The sequence below is a fragment of the Urocampus carinirostris genome, chromosome 18 (genome assembly GCF_059441175.1).
Source record: "Urocampus carinirostris isolate Australia breed hairy pipefish chromosome 18, RoL_Ucar_1.0, whole genome shotgun sequence".
In the NCBI taxonomy this organism is placed as follows: Eukaryota; Metazoa; Chordata; class Actinopteri; order Syngnathiformes; family Syngnathidae; genus Urocampus; species Urocampus carinirostris.
The window spans coordinates 4,048,657-4,062,832 of NC_142366.1; the positions used below are offsets into that span (position 1 = coordinate 4,048,657).

A 14,176-nucleotide genomic window follows, 5' to 3' on the forward strand; every position below is an offset into this window, starting at 1 on the left:
AATTAATTTTAGTATGTGGCTATTTTAAAGCAGTTTTAAGGGATTGCCTATATGCAATGTAGGCTTATGTATGTCTATTTATGCTTTAAACTGCACAATCCTTTCATTGATTACTAGAAAAGTGGATATTTTCTTTCTTGATTTGGGTAGCAGCTTGTCATTAGGATGGAATAGTGGCTCCTGATGTCAGACCACTTTGAGAACCAGTTCTGTAAAGTAATATTCCAAAACCTATCTAGGTCATCGATACTCACTTTTTCCAGCATGTAAGCTACGTACACTTAAGTGACCGAGTCAAAAGGTATTGAGGATTCTTTGCATATTATTTATCATTCTAAAAAAATACATTAAATGAAGCTTCAAGCATGTTCAGGGATGCTCACACATTTCAGGCATCCCAGCTACCTATAAAATGAGCAATTCACAAATGTACTGAATTTTCTGTGTGCATTCTTTAATTACACCAAAAACTAAAACAAATGGACGTAATTCATATGATTGCATCTTGATGATATCCTTTTAGAAATAGGTTTAATCAAAGTAAAAGTACATAATACAATTGTCAAACTGTTATAATGCTGTGACTTATATCAAGTGTCTAATTTGGTTAAAATAAAATTGTAAATAGTTCGTTTTTTTGCATTTTATTATCAATTTATAGCACTGGAGTTTATATTTCTATTTGTATTTTGTTGTTTTGCATTTTAGGGAGTTTGTGTTGTTGTTTGACTTTAAATCTGTTCACTGTGTAAACATCAGCCTTTAGCAGCTTCATCTACGTTCTGAGCTATGTCCATCGGTTTACATCACAGATAGGGGGCACCGCACAATTTGAAGAAAATCTGAGACTTTTATAATAATAATATAATAATAATTTCCTTGTATTGTCATTCTGTGTAACAATGTACACAGAACGAAATGTCGATTGCACCTGACCCGTTGTAGCGAGCCGATGCAGCCGCAGCCAACAGAGGGCGCCGCCGACCACTTTTTAAGTCTTAGGAATGACTCGGCCGGGGCGCGAACCACCGACCTCCCAGTCTCAAAGCGGGCGCCCTACCATCTAGGCTACTGAGCTGGTATGTGTGTCTCATGGTCGTAAAAATACGGTACTTATTCGATAGACCAGTAGATTGACATGATGAGCTGTGACATCATGCACAATTACGATGACGCACCGGCGTATATTTTTCGGCAGCACCAGACACGAGAATGATAAATGTCACTGCGTCTGCTTATGCAGCTGCTGAGAAAAAAAACAAAAACACTTCACCTAAAATCTGGGAAGCTTTTGGTCTGATTATGATTGGGGGATAAGAGGATTTTGGCACCGGTGCCTAAATGCGAGACCGTGTTGATTGGAGAGGTCCAAAAGTGGGAAGTTATGGTTAATTTCTACCTTAGAGTACAGCTTAAAAGCCAAATGAAGAAGAAGGAGACCGTTGTAACACCTTTTTCATAGCCAAATCCAAGCACTCTTCAAGCACTATCAAGGGCAATTTTCAATATTTCCAGTACCTTCAAAGGAGGAAATCCAGCAGCACATAAAATAATGTTCTTTTTTTTGTTGGCTTTGATGACTAAAATAAAGTCGCTGCCTTGCTGCTAGCTCATACTTTGTGGTATTTTGAGTCGTTCCTATCTATGATCTATGATGTTTTTGTGTCAATAGGCTGCTATAAACTGACATGAATTCTGCTTTAACAATGCACGCTTTAATGACGTTCAATACGGAAGATGAAGAAAGAAAGTACTATTTGTAGAAAAAGCAGAAAAATGAGCCAAATTTTGACTTATTTGAATGCTATTGGTTGCTCCAGAGCAGATTGCATGCAATCTTTCAATCTTAGAGACTGCATATATTTAGCTTATTGTTTTACCATAATTAATATATATTTTTTGTGTTTTTTCAGAAGATCTAGGTTTACATTTGTTAAAATCTTGTGTTGTTTTTCAACTGTAAATCTTTTCAGTGTGTAATAAGCTAAAATAATTTTGTATTTTAGTGGCTACAATTTTTTTATAGATCTGTGAACATTTTGATTTATATTTCATGTGTTTTTCAGGGATCACCTGCAAAACATATGAAATTACTAAATAGATTGGTGCATTATTTTTTATTGATATTGAGAATATCACTGTTCACAGTTCACAGATCCCTTACCCGCATAGGTTGTCTGGGCACCGATGTGAACGCAACTCTGGACAGCCTTTTTCACTGTTGACGTCCCTGGCCTGTTTTTGGATCATGGCAAAGTTGGCACCAGTCCATTCATTAATGTTGTCGGCCCCCTTGGACTAGAGATTTATCTTGGTCAGTCCTGATGATTCTTGTGACATGACCATACCACCGAAGTTTCCGTCTGTGCACAGTTTACAACATTTCTGTGTAGGGTCCAATGTGTTCTCTGATGGTGTTGGGCACCGTTTTGTTTGTCACATGGTTTAAGTAGCTGATGCCTAGAAGTTTCCTATAGCATCATATCTCCAAGGCTTGGATGTTATTTTCCAATTTTGCAGTGAGAATCCATGTCCCTCAAGCGTAAAGGAAGATGGAAGTGACCAGCGTTTGCATGAGTCTGATCTTTGATTTCACTGCTACGTTTTTGCCCTCCAGATGGGTTTAAGTCTGACAAGTGCAGCTGTAGTTTGAGCTATCTGACCATGATTCCTGATTCTGACCTCTCTTCTGATATGACAGCTCCAAGATATTAACATTTGGTGACAGGTTCTAGCTCTCTGTGGTTGAAGTGATGTTTGTGGTGATACTTTGGGTATTGTTGGTCATTCCTTTTTTTCTGTGCTAATTTCCATCCCATACTGGGTTGATGCTTCGTCCAGGCGATTAACCAGATCTCTGAGTTCCTGTTCGTCTCCTGACAATCTGGCAATATCATCAGCAAAAGGTTCAGTTGGACCTTTACTATGACTTGCATGGCTGATGAGACTGATAATTCTGTAGTTAGAGCATAGTCGAAGGTTTCCTTTTTTGGTAGCATAATTACTAGCGATTTTTTCCTGTTTGCCAGATCTTGGTGCAAATCTTTGTCCAAATGTCTACAGTTTGCTCTCCACCACGAGTTAGTTAATTGCTGCCTACACCTCTTCTTTGAGGATAAGGAAGTCATCTTCTTTAGTTCTCGCCTCATGTCACACTTTTGGAGAATTTACTTTGTAACCCACGGCTTTATCTTCTTCCGCTGTTTTTTTATTTTGCTGCTTTAGTCATCATCTATGAAAACCTGGTGGTCAGGGTTTCCACATCTTTGTCCAAAGCAGGCAAAGGAGCAAAAAAATAAAAACAATTCTGAGTAGCCGTTTTGGAGCCGAAAGAGCTGTTTCTCGAAAAAGAGGTTGGAATTCACATGACTAGTCTGATCAACGTGTCCTCTTTGATGTGACAGTATAGGGGGCAGTAGCGCTTCACATAACAACTAGATAATGAGGACAGGCGCCACAATCTGCGTCATTTTTACACACTTAAAAAAATAATCTTCATTTAATAGCAGGGTCTATTGAGCCAAACTGCCAGGAAACACGGCAATGGAAATAATGTAAAGCATTTTTAAGCACTTCCCCCAAATTCAAGCATTTTTCTAACCTTAAGAACAAAACCTTAAAATTCGAGCCGAGAGCAATAAAATGACAAAATCAATTGGATCCGGGCAACCTGTGGACAGGCTTATCACCATGTAAAGAAAACCATCCAAATTCAGAATTTCCTGCCCTAAAATGTCAGCGTCTATTGATTGAGAGACCACAATCTCAGCAGGAGTGGAAAAAGGTTGAGAAACCGGCGGGCAGAGTTGCTGGATAACGACATTTCTTTTGCTTTGGAATCCATCTTTGAAACAGAAAACGACATTGTGTGAGGACGGGTAGTGTGTTCCGTTGTGAAATGATATTTCTGTTTGCGTTTGATATGCATTGCATGAATAAATGATTAAAAACAAAAAACAGAAATGTCAACCCTCAACAATAATTTCTGAGAAATGCTCTGTTGATTGGAAAGTCATTTTTCTTGGTAAAACATCCTTGATTGCATTCAAAGACCGAGCTTAAAGGGAGACGTTAACATAACAGTGGCTTTAAAAAATGTTAACGCACATATTTATCTATCCATCCATCCATCCATCTTTAGGAGCTGTTATAAACTAGTTTAATTAATGCGGCTCTTAGGGAGCTGTAACATGACATGCATAAAAAATGTTAAGCTGGCGCTGTCATTTGCCTTCGCTACAGCTAGATGGCACACCGACAATGTTAGCCTGTTTGAGTGACGTAAAACTAGCGACGAGAAAATGTTTACTTGACAAAACGTATTGTAGTCAATTTACGTAAAATTACCTCTTGAAGGGGCAGGTAAAAATGCACAGCCAAATGAAAACATGAAAAACAACACAGGACGTTTTTGCCAGAGTGGGAGAGTTTATATTTTTTCATTGAACGTAATGGCAAGCCTATCCGCCTTTTATGTGACGCAGCATTAGAACATTTCAAAGCGTCAAATCTTCAGCGTCACATCAGCTCACTCCACCCTAACATCGAACAGGAATTTCCAAGAAGGACTGAACTTCGTAAGAAAAAGTTTTTGACTACGAAAAGCAAGGCAGAAAAACAGTAGCATTTTTTCCAATCGATTATGAAACACTCGGAGACCGTAACGCTTGCATAGTACCAGTTAGCTTGGAAAATAGCACGGGCCAAAAATCCATACAACGAAGGGGAATTCATTAAAAAAATGCCTCAGTGACGCTTTTGAAATATTGGCTCCTGGAGACAACAAAATAAAACAAGGCAAATTAAATCTTCAACTGTCTCGCCAAATTATGGAACAAAGAATATCCGATATTAATGCAGCAGTTGCAAACTGACATTCAAACATGTAAATATTATAGTGTGGCATTGGGTGAGAGCTGTGTCAAACAAGTCAAGCCTCACTTGGCAATATTTGCGCGGTCTGTGTCAAATCAATGTGCGATCAAAGTAGAACTCCTTGGTATTGTGCCATTAAAAGACAGAACTCGTGGCATAGATGTGAAAGAAGCAATAATGGCTCCGTATGCAAAAGCAAATCTACCCACACCAAAACTAACTGCAAGAGCTACGGATGGAGCGCCAGCCATGATCTGATCCATGAACGGGCTTGTAGGGCTGTGCAAAGCTAATCAAACTTTTTCAGACTTTTGGGATTTCCACTGCTTCATCCACAGGGAGGAACTTGTGTATAATTCACTAAATTTTGACAACGTCATGAAATCTGTGATGGAAATCGTCAACTTCATCTGCACACATGCGCTAAACCACAGGCAATTCAGTAATCTCATCCCTGAGCTGGACCAAGGGCTTCCAGGTGACCTGCCGCTGCACTGCACTGTGATGTGGCTGTCAAAAATCCAGGTACTCTCTTGCTTCTTTGAGCTTTTGGATGCAGTGAAACTGTTCATGGAAGAGAAGGACAAGGACTATCCCGAGCTCTCCGGCCTCAAGTCGATTATGGATCCGGAACAGTGCTCACAATGTTAACTGCTGAAAATTATTGATATTATCACTTTGGTGACGTTATTTTCATCAGATCTACCTGAGTAGAGATTTGTGCATGCGTGCGTACATGATTAAAAGATTATGTTTATGTGTACCCATTTGTATAATGTGGCTTTTTAGTAACAAAGAAAAAAAACGATCGACTCGCCCCCGTCGACAACTATGATGAGGCTCTTTGTAGTAACACAGACGAAAAATTAGCTCTTAGTCGCAGAATGGTTGGCCACCCCTGCCCTAGCAAGAGGTGGATAGAGTCAAGTACACACTTACATTCACCAAACAAGATGGCGGCGCGCGCGACTGCAGCGGCTTTAGGGGCTGCAGTTCGTCTTTTGTTTTTCAGCGTTCTTTTATCTGTCATATTTTCCCTTCGACTCCTTTCACAACTACAATAACATCCACAACATCCCGAGGGATATACAGGGACCACCGGATCTCCCTGGGTGATCTGCCTGCCGACAACGACGGAGCAAAGTAAAAGGCTGCTGGTCGGGCCTAAGCTAAGAAGGCGACCACACAGACCAGCGCTCCCAAGCATGTCCCTGACCAACGCCAGAAACATCGTTCACAAAATGAGTGAATTTGAGCTGTGGATCGCCACCAACAGCTTCGTCCGAAATTGGAGTATTTTTGTCATCACAGAGTCTTGGCTTCCCCGACGCTGCAGTCGAACTAGCAGGACGCACGCTTCACCGGTGCGAACGAGACGGAGACTCGGGTAAAAACAGGGGTGGGGGACTATGCGCTACGATAACAGCTGAATCATTGACAGACACTGCTCACTCGATATAGAGTTTCTAGCAGTATCGTGTAGAGCCTTCTATCTACAGAGATAGCTAACTGTAGTCATTGTGGTTGCTGTTTACCTTCCACCAGATGCTAACGTTCCACCGGATGCTAACGTTCCACCGGATGCTAACGTTAGCATAGCGCTAAATCTCTTGCCCTCTGCTATCAATAAACAGCAGCTTGCACACCCCGACGGAGCTTTTATCGTCGCCGGGGACTTTAATCGGGCATGCTTAAAAACTGTACTTCCCAAATCCATTCAATACGTGGACTGAGCAATTGGGGAAAAAACACTGGACTGTGTGTACAGTAAGATCAAACATCTAGTTGAATCCGACCATCTCTGTCTGTCCCTCACCCCCTCATACATCCCCCTCCAGAGGAAAACAAAGCCTATGCAACAAGGACAGTACAAACATCTTCTTTGTTCCTTTATGTCTTTGTTTTCTTTATCCTCACTGGAGAAATTTGGACCTGGAGTGCCACGTCCAATTTCGTCGTCACAATATATTCAACCCATGTTGTAACAATGACAATAAAGGTATATTCTATTCTATTCTATTCTATTCTATTCTATTCAAACATGAATTATACTTTGCTCTTCCGAACCATAGTTGCTGGGTAAACATGACGGTAATATGTACCTTACATTTTCCGTTGCAGGAACTACTTCTATTACAATTTACCACTGGGAAACACTGCCGTAAATTTTTGCAGTTCCTCTAATAAATGTCCATGTCTTGATTCGTAATCACTAATAAACATTTCATAGCGCCCAGTTTAGGTGGAGCATGTACCTGTCATCTTAGGGGCAACCCGTAGGGTGGCATAACATTTAATAGGACAATGTCATACAAACTAATGCCAGTGGTTGTTAATCGCGGGAGGTGGGCAGGAAAAGCAATGGCAAAACACCAGAGCCGTGTCAGCGTCATTTTTAAGCAAATGTGTTGAGAAACATAGGCATAAAATTCCAAGCGTTTTCAAGCATTTCACCAAAATTTCAAGCCCATTTTAATCCTTGTAAACAAACGTAAATTTAAGCATATTCAAAGATTTCACACACCCGTACGAAACCTGAACTTTAGAGAAAAAGGAGGACAAGCACAAACTTGCATTAACACCAAATTTACGATTTCTGAACCTTTTTTTTTGTCCAATTCTAATCATAATCTTGATTTGTAACAACTACGTGTACATGCAGGCAATAATCTATTTGGAAACTGAATATTTGATTTCTGAAGCATTCTGAATTAATCATTATTATGCTTCAAGACAAACGAACAGCCAAGTAAACATGGGATTAGCAAGTTTCCACTTAAACTTTTGACATTAAATAATGGATAATTTCATTCTTACTTCTTAATCTTATCACAATCAACCAAATACAGTGGCTTGCGAAACTATTTGGCCCCCTTGAACTTTGTGACCTTTTGCCACATTTCAGACTTCAAACATAATGATATGAAACTGTAATTTCTTGTGAAGAATCAACAATAAGTGGGACAAAATCATGAAGTGGTACACACCTTATTGGATATTTTAAAGTTTATAAAAAACGAAAAAGTGGGTGTGCAAAATTATTCAGCCCCATTGAGTTAATACTTTGTAACGCCACCTTTTGCTGCAATTTCAGCTGCAAGTCGCTTGGGGTATGTCTCTATAAGTTTTTCACATCGAGAAACTGATATTTTTGCCCATTCCTCCTTGCAAAACAGCTCGAGCTCAGTGAGGTTGGATGGAAAGCGTTTGTGAACAGCAGTTTTCAGTTCTTTCCACAGATTCTCAATTGGATTGAGGTCTGGACTTTGACTTGGCCATTCTAACACCTTGATATGTTTTTTGGTGAACCATTCAATTGAATCTTTTGCTTTATGTTTTGCATCATTGTCTTGTTGGAAGACAAATCTCCGTCCCAGTCTCAGGTCTTTTTCGGACTCCATCAGGTTTTCTTCCAGAATGGTCCTGTATCTGGCTCCATCCATCTTCCCATCAATTTTAATCATCTTCCCTGTCCCTGCTGAAGAAAAGCAGGCCCAAACCATGATGCTGCCACCACCATGTTTGACTGTAGGGATGGTGTGTTGAGGGTGATGAGCTCTGCTGCTTTTACCCCCAACATAACGTCTTGCATCACTGCCAAAAAGTTTGATTTTGGTCTCATCGGACCAGAACACCTTCTTCCACATGTTTGGTGTGTCTCCCAGGTGGCTTGTGGCAAAAAAGTGACACTTTTTATGGATATCTTTAAGAAATGGCTTCCTTCTTGCCACTCTTCCATAAAGGCCAGATTTGTGCAGTATACGACTGATTGTTGTCCGATTGACAGATTCTCCCACCTCAGCTGTGGACCTCTGCAGTTCATCCAGAGTGATCAAAGGCCTCTTAGCTGCATTTTTGATCCGTTTTCTCCTTGTATGTGCTAAAAGCTTGGGGGCACGGCCCAATCTTGGTAGATTCGCAGTGGTCTGATACTCCTTCCATTTCAATATTATTGCTTGCACAGTGCTCCTTGGGATCTTTAAAGCTTGGGAAATTTTCTTGTATCCAAATCCAGCTTTAAACTTCTCCACAACAGTATTTCAAACCTGCGTGGTGTGTTCCACGTTCTTCATGATGCTCTCTGCGCTTTAAAGAGACCTCTGAGACTCCGGTTTCCAACATGGCGGCGCGTGTTTACGTTGCGGCTGGTTGTTATCCGGCTATCCTACTATTTACCACTGTCCTCCTGCTTTCCTTTTTGGATACATGCGTGGCCAATAAGACCTACAGCCGGGAGGAGCTCATCCAACTAGGTGGGTGTCTAAATTTCGACTTTTCGGGCACTTTCTATACCACACACGACATCCCAAATGAGCTCCAAAAGGACTCGGGTTCGCCCTCCTTTCCCGCTCCACCGAAGAAAAAGACGAAAAATCTGAGACGAAGACGGCAAAAAGATAGAAAACAGAAGCGAGGATGTCGTGCAGGGAAGCGTGTGAAGTTGATGGAGCAACGACATGAAGATCTGTCTAATCCAACCATCATTTCTTCGTCGATTCTGCGAGTCCACCGACACCTGAAGCCCAACGCACACAACCGGCATCTCGTGACGATCTCTACAAAGACTACAGCTAAGTCAAATGATTCAAAGCTAAAATTTGGTCTTTTGAATGTTAGATCGCTCGCTCCTAAAGCTTTACTTGTAGATAATATTATTCGCGATTATAAACTTAACTGTATTGGTCTTTGTGAAACGTGGTTACGCCCGGATGAGTATTTAGCTCTAAATTATGCTTCTCCCCCAGATTACGAGAGTAGCCATATAGCACGCACGTTGAAAAAGGGTGGCGGTGTCGCGCTCATCTCTGAAAAAACGCTCAAATTTACTCCTCGTACCTCTAATAATCACAAGTCGTTCGAGGCTCTTGTTATGAGGTCCTCTCCATTGTCAATCTATGTGATAACTATCTATCTCGCACCAGGACCATACACAACTTTCTTAGACGAATTTGCTAAACTTTTGTCTGAACTAGTAACCTATGCAGACAAAATTATAATCATGGGGGACTTTAACATTCATATGAACTCCCCACTCAGTTCACTCACTGTTGCGTTTCAGTCTATAATTGATGCTTTTGGTTTTAATCAACTGGTTGATTTGCCAACCCATAAAGATGGAAACACGCTCGACTTGGTTCTGACTCGAGGAGTTTCAACCTCAAACATGGCGGTGCTATCGTGTACTACAGTAATCTCGGATCATTATTTAGTCACATTTGAGGTGCTAGCTAAATGTAGTACCAAAAAAACTGAAGGATTCACCGGACGCAATATAAGCATGGGCACAGTTTCTGAGCTCTCTGATATTCTTCCAGGAGCAGTTGCGTCCTTTCCTTCCTACATAGGCTTCATCGAACCACTCCTAAATGAATTTAACGCTACCCTGGCCAATGCCCTGGATTCAGTAGCGCCCATCCGGCATAAATCACGACCTAAAAGACGCACACCTTGGTTTAATGATGAAACTAGATTCCTTAAACGAGAATGCAGGAAATCTGAAAGAAAATGGCACGCTACCAAGCTTGAAGTTTTCCATCAAATCTGGTGTAATAGTTTGTTGAAGTATAAAGCGGCCCTGGCCTCTGCAAAATCGGCCTACCTTTCGAAGGTGATTGCGTCACAAAAGAACAATCCCAAGGTCCTTTTTGACACTGTAGCATCACTAACAAGGCAACAGACTATCCCAGATAGCTCCACCCATTCTGCCCACGACATAATGGTCTTCTTTACTAAGAAGATCCAAAGCATACAGGAAGAACTTGCTAAAGACAGTATTAATTCAACACATACTAAAGCACTCAAATCTCTAGATGCACGACATGGTGGCTGTCTAGGTATTTTGTCCCGTTTTAGTGAACTGTCACTCGATAATCTTAAACAGATGGTGAATACGGCCAAACCGACGACTTGCCAGTTCGACCCACTTCCAGGTTCACTTATTAAAGGTCTCTTTGGCGTTCTTGCACCTTCAGTTCTAAATATTTTAAACATATCACTCTCCTCAGGTGTAGTTCCAGCTGCTTTTAAGTCCGCCGTCATTAAACACACACTGAAACGACCCAACCTAGATCCAGAAAACTTATGTAATTATAGACCTGTGTCAAACCTACCGTTTCTTTCTAAAATACTTGAAAAAGTAGTGGCACAGCAGCTGAATGATTTCATGTCCGAGAACAATCTCTTTGAATCAATGCAATCAGGATTCAGGGCTAACCACTCTACTGAGACAGCTCTGATTAAGGTAACCAATGATCTCCTACGGGCTATTGACTCGGGCGCTTCATCACTTTTGCTGCTGCTGGACTTTAGTGCTGCATTTGACACAGTGGACCATATTATCTTGCTAGAACGGTTGGAAAAATGGATTGGTCTCTCAGGAAGCGTCCTATTATGGTTCAGATCCTACCTCTCAGATAGGACACACTGCGTTAAATATGGCGAATTGACATCTGAGCCATTTAGTTTTACTTGTGGTGTTCCGCAGGGTTCAGTGCTTGGCCCCCTTCTCTTCAGCATTTATATGCTTCCACTAGGTGATATTATTCGCAAGTATAATATCAGTTTCCATTGCTACGCAGATGACACTCAACTCTATCTCCCGATGGAGGAATCTGCCACACTAAACTGTGGAACTTTGGAGGCCTGCCTCACTGAGATAAAAGAGTGGATGTCACTGAATTTCCTGCGTCTTAACCCTGAAAAGGCTGAAATGTTAGTTATTGGTCCATCTAAGTCCCGTGACTTATTCTCTAAAACCGCAGTGAACTTGGACAATTGCCACATCACACAGAGTAACTCACTTAAAAATTTAGGTGTCATTTTCGACCCTGATCTGTCCTTTCAAACACATGTGAAGAAAATTACTAAAACCGCTTTCTTCCATCTCCGTAACATTGCTAAAATTCGTCCTATACTTTCTCAGTCGGATGCGGAAATCATAATTCATGCGTTTGTTACCTCCCGTCTCGACTACTGTAATGCACTACTTTCCGGTCTTCCGATGACCAGACTCAAGAGTCTTCAGCTGGTACAAAATGCTGCAGCGAGACTTTTAACAAGGACAAAAAAGTACGATCACATCACCCCAATTTTGGCTAACCTGCATAGGCTCCCTGTTAGCCTAAGATGCGATTTTAAGGTTCTCCTACTACTATACAAAATCATACATGGACTTTCCCCCTCATATCTTTCAGATCTGATCTCCCCCTATGTCCCGGCCCGAAGCCTTCGTTCCGAGAGCGCCGGTCTCCTGGTGATCCCAAGAGCCAAGAAGTGTTCCGCTGGTTCGAGAGCGTTCTCCATCCGGGCACCGGTGTTGTGGAATTCTCTTCCCCCTGAGATCAGATCTGCAACCTCGGTGGAAATGTTTAAATCTAGGCTTAAAACTCACTTCTACTCTATAGCATACGAGTAACCTAAACTTCTTATATGTAATAACTTGTGAAGCCCTTAGAGACTAATTGTGATTAAGGGCTATACAAATAAAAATGACTTGACTTGACTTGACTATCACAGGGCAGGTGCATTTATACAGAGACTTGATTACAGACAGGTGGATTCCATTTATCATCGTTAGTCATTTAGATCAACATTGAATCATTCAGAGATCCTCACTGAACTTCTGGAAAGAGTTTGTCGCACTGAAAGTAAAGGAGCAGAATAATTTTGCACGCCCACTTTTTTTGTTTGTTATTCGTTAAAAAAAATTAAAATATCCAGTAAAGTGTGATCACTTCATGATTGTGTCCCACCTATTGTTGTTGCTTCACAAGAAATTGCAGTTTTATATCTTGATGTTTGAGGGCTGAAATGTGGCAAAAGGTCACAAAGTTCAAGGGGGCCAAAAAGTTTTGCAAGCCACTGTACCTGCTTGTTTCCTCTAAAAGTGTGCGTCATTGCTATGTCCCAAGGTGTTTACAATATATATTGTACATGGCTAACAAAAAGCATAGACTTACTCAATTTATGGATCGATACAACTGTTCCACCCATTAAATATGGACTTGCATAGCCCTTGGGAGAGAAAATAAAATGATTATCCCCAGAAGATATCAACCACTACTAATGACGTTTTTTAGTGTGTGAGCTCAAGTTTGCGTGTATTATTCGTCTCTGTACTACTGTACTCTATTCCACTGTGCTTTGCGGCATAAAAAAACTGTGGCACATCTTTATTTCTCAGATCTAAGCCAAAAATCACGTAAATCACAACCTAACCTAATCTTTACGGCGAAATCCCGACCAAAACCCCGACCTGAAATCTTAATTTTACCCTCTGACTTGTATCAATATCCTCAACCCTTGCACTACATCCTGCACTGTTTTTAATCCAGCTCCACTACGCTCCTTCCATTGCTAACCCTGTTTCCCATCTACTTATACTAAGATCAAGCCTGACATCTTCTTTATGATCCCTGTTACACCATCTAAACCAAAACAAGTGATTTGACATCCAACACAATAATCTGTCCAAATTTATTTCAGCCTACTTTCACATGAACTCATCTTAAATCTAACCCCTGGACCAGTGATTCCAACTTCATTCCCATCTCTCACAGCAACACAGAAAAACCTGACAAAGAGTTATCAACACAGCCCAGAATATCATGGGTACATTGTGTAATATTTGACCAGTACACTGGGTGGAAATATATGTCGGCCTGTACTTGCCCAAGACCAACCACAGATAATGCTGCTACTACAACCCAAGTGGTTAAGGGATCCAACCTACCAACCAACCAACCAACCAGCCAACCAACCAACCAATTTGATAGCCCTGTATGGTCTAATGTGAAAGAAAACCAGTGCCTAACAAGCACAGCATAGCAGCGAGATACCTGACAAACATGGCGGCGACTACTTAGTATGGATTCTGCTTTGTAAAAAAGAAAAAAAAAGAATATATAAACTGAGCCGCCCGTGAGTTTTTATAAAAATTAGCATTGGTATGATAGTTCATGTATTTTGCATATTATTTAAATCAATATTTTTATTACTGAATGAACGTAATATTACATACGGTCTCTTTGAGTCTTGTATCTTGTTCATCCCATAGGTTCATGTCGGATCTCGTTGTAATACAATGGACACTCTGTTGTAATCAATAAAGACTATTGTATTATATCGGATCTTTATCTGGATTGTGTCTCTCACGGCCAAAGTCACTCACAAAAGCTGCTGCCTTTGACCATTTCTCACTCTGCAACCACTTTCATTCATTATTCATGCAAAATGATCTGCAAATCTCCAACTCAGCATCCTGGGCACAACTCCTACAAATATTATTTTTCCCGGACTGAAG

The 14,176-nt window shown here is 40.9% G+C and overlaps 1 protein-coding gene across 1 annotated transcript in view; it reads right to left on the reverse strand.

Moving 5' to 3' along the window:
* The window catches only part of kcnb2b (potassium voltage-gated channel subfamily B member 2b), a 115,682-nt gene that overhangs the window by 93,743 nt on the left and 7,763 nt on the right, over positions 1-14,176 (reverse strand). The window lies entirely within an intron of this gene.